Below are 3,375 nucleotides of genomic sequence, written 5' to 3' on the forward strand. Positions count from 1 at the left end.
AGAGTGAATGAGGCTTACGACATGTGGGCGGGGCGCGTCCCCGGCAGGGTCCGAGGGGGATGCGGTTAGGCTGAGGAGAGCTTTTGTAGGCGCAAGCGTTGCTGTTCGGAGCAGGGTGGCAGAGACTTGGGGTGTGTGAGACGCACGTCTAGGGTGCGGAAAGTGGGGGTATGTGGTTTATTGTGCGAATGAAAGAGTGGGGCCCTTGGAACGATTCTGGTGACTCCTGGCGCCCTTGTCAGTAGAAGCAACTCAGAGTAATGAAGCCTTTGCTGCCCGCTTAAGTCGTTGTCTTTGAGCCCCCTCCACTGACCAATTCTGTGATTGGTTCTAGACCTAAAACGAATTTCAGAATCAAGCTCTGGAGCTGACAACTGGGTCTTTGTCAGTTCTCCATGACCCACCTGGGCTGTTTGGAGTGCTCAGACTCACTTCCCAGGAGGGCGTTTCATGGTAAGTGCGTGTGGGAGTGGCAATCAGGAGGTTTGTCCCACTGAGATGTGTGAGCCTCGGTGTTGTTTGGGATAAAGCAAACGGGCAGCTAACTGACTGATTGGAATGACCAGCAAGAGATCAAGAATTGGTGATGGGAAGGCAAATGTCAGTTGCTGCAATAGAAAATCATGATCCCTCACTCCATTTAAATCTGAGCAAGTTCTGGACCCCAGAGCCCATTGATTGAAAGGGAGGCTTGGTTCTTTTGGGGACAAATTCTACAGTATACACAAAAAAATATTTCTCCGTTCCTTACCTAAAGGTGCCGGGAGCCACTTAAATAACTAGTTTGCTATTGAAAAGGGACTATCCAGACCTCTGAAGGTTAGATACAGGACTTGAGCTGAGGCCGGGCACCTGAAGCATCCTGGTCCTCTGGTCAGAGTGGGGGCTTATGGAAATTTGATGAAAAATGGAATCCTGTCTCAACTCCTTGTGGTTGCTTCCCTGGTCCTAATGTGTGCTTGGATGGTTATACCTAACAGCAAACAGAGCTCATACACTGATCCTTGACTTGTGGAGTAAGAACTATGTGGTAGGAGGAGCAAAGTAGGAACTCCCCATTCCAGCGGTCCCCCCAAGATAGTAAACATAAGCAACACTGCCTTCCAGGTTAAATTGTATTAGTTGTGTCACCTTGAGGACTTAAAGTAATGGTTCCCATTTCACTCCTTCATTTCACCCAAATGGTCCCTGAAAATTCAAATGGATTCATGTAAACAAAGGTGGACTACCATAGACTTAGCCAAGTAGTATTCTCAATCACAGCATCCATGCCTGGTGTGGTGTCTTTACTGGAACCAATTAATGCACCTCTGGCATTGATAATTAAATGATTGGTGTAGTGAACATGCTTTTCAATTCCTAGTGGTAAAGAGGATCAAAAGCAGATAACATTTATATGGAAAGGGCAGCCATATGCATTATGTGGCTCCAAGGCTGTTTTAACTCCCCTGTTTTCTGTTACAACATAGTCCCTAAGGACCTTATCATCTGGACACTCCACATGACATTAATGACCTCATACCAATTTGACACGGTGAAGAAGGAAGTAACACATGCTCTGGTGTTGGTAAAACAATAAATGTTAGAGGATAAGCCCTCTGAAGTTATGGAATCTGTTGCATCAGTTAAGTTCTTAGTGGTGCAGTGTTCTAGGGCAAGCTAGGCATTGCCTCTGAGGTAAGGAGTTATTTCATTATGCATTCCAATCAAGAATAAAGAGGCATAGCACTTTGATGTACCTCTCAACTTGGAGCCAGGATTTATTATACTTAGGAATACATTCTGACCCATTTTTTGGTAGCGTGGAAAACTGCTAGTTTTGAGTGGGCACAGAGAAAAAGAGGTCTCTCCCAAAGATCCAGATTGGGGGATGGGCTCCCCTGCCACTCTGCAGAACCAGTGGGCTAGGATTGGGCTCATCTGTGGAAGAAAAGGCCCTAAGTGGTACCTCTTGCAAATCCCAGCAGGTGGTATGTAGTACACTTCTGCAGCAAGACCACTCGCCAGATAAAAACAGCCCCTGCCATGCTACCACGCCCAAATAGAGGATAAGCACCTGACTGGGACATCAAAAGACCTATAACCCAATCTGCCTGTTGTGGGATAGACATTGTCATGTCTACCAAGTCAATGGATAAGTAGTGATTCATTGTACAATGAAAACATTATCCTTGGGAATGGAGCCAACCTTGTCCACGGGAGTAGCAGTCATCTATAGGACAAGGTGACTGTAGCCCCACACCTCCTACCTTTTGCACCAATGCCTAGTAACAAAAAAAAAAAAAAATCAGGTCTGGTTCATAGTGGGTCATCTTGATGTGTTATGAACTGAAAATGAATTGCTGCTTGCTCTATAGCAGTCCATTCAAGGTGGTAATAAGGGAAAGCCTCCATGAGCAGAACTTTGAGTAGTACCTTGGCTATCACTTTGTGTAGAGTGAGTGGATGGAGCCATGGCTTGTGGAAGAATACAGGTGACATTCTGGGTGTGACAGCACCTTGCTGGTTGGTCAGAAAAGGGCAAGAGGGGAAGACTGGAGACTAGAGGTCTGGGGAAGCAGCTGGATCCGGGGAGTGGTCACAGCACGTGTGCATCTTTGTACCTTGTGCTAGTACCCATGGCAGGGGTGCCACTGAACAAGACAGATGTCACCACCCTCTGCTTTCCTGTACCAGTACAGTGGGCTCATTGTTGGAGGTGCCATGGTAACAGGAGTGCAGTTTATGCCTACTAACATGGGCTCTTTCTTATCAAGTTGTAGCTTGATAATAACTTCTCTAGTTATTACTGCTGTTGACTGACCAGTTAGCAGCTGAGATCAAGCTGAGCTTCTGCTGTGCTACCATCTGTAAGCAACACCAGCTAGTCACTCTGCGGCAAGTTGGTGACAGCCTTCCCTTTCTACCCCACCGTTTCATCCTTATTGGAATTGAAATCTGCTCTGGGTGTGGGTTTGCCTTCCCATCCACAGTGTCTCAGTCAGCATCACTATCCAGGAGTTAGAGAATGCTCGGTTCACCAGCACGGGATTATGTATAACATGACCTCAGGCCAAAAAGCTCTTTCACAGTGCAAGGAATGTGGCAATATGTGGAATGCTTCTCTGGTGTCCTGAATTATCCACAAGCAGCCAGTCTAATGGAAAGATACAATGACCTCTTAAAGACTGAGCCAAGGTCCTGGCTCTGGGACAGTACCCTGAGAAGTTGTAGTACATGCACAGAATCAAAGCCCCACATGTGATGCTGACCTCCTAAGAGACATCAGCAGAAGACTGGTGCTGGGGTCCAGCCCTAGCAGGGGTCGTGGTGGCCACAGGTGATGGAGGAGGCGTCGGCGAGGTGGAGAACAAAGCAACACAAACTCAAGGAATG

At 47.1% G+C, this 3,375-nt stretch overlaps 1 long non-coding RNA gene across 1 annotated transcript in view; it reads left to right on the plus strand.

Annotated features, from left to right (window-relative positions):
* The first annotated feature begins 20 nt into the window (after positions 1-20).
* The window catches only part of LOC306662596, a 30,034-nt gene continuing 26,679 nt past the window's right edge, over positions 21-3,375 (plus strand). Inside the window, exon 1 of the long non-coding RNA XR_013764160.1 lies at positions 21-453. This is a non-coding gene — a long non-coding RNA (uncharacterized lncRNA). The remainder of the gene's footprint in view (positions 454-3,375) is intronic.

Source organism: Sciurus vulgaris (genome assembly GCF_902686455.1).
Source record: "Sciurus vulgaris genome assembly, chromosome: 5".
NCBI lineage: Eukaryota > Metazoa > Chordata > Mammalia > Rodentia > Sciuridae > Sciurus > Sciurus vulgaris.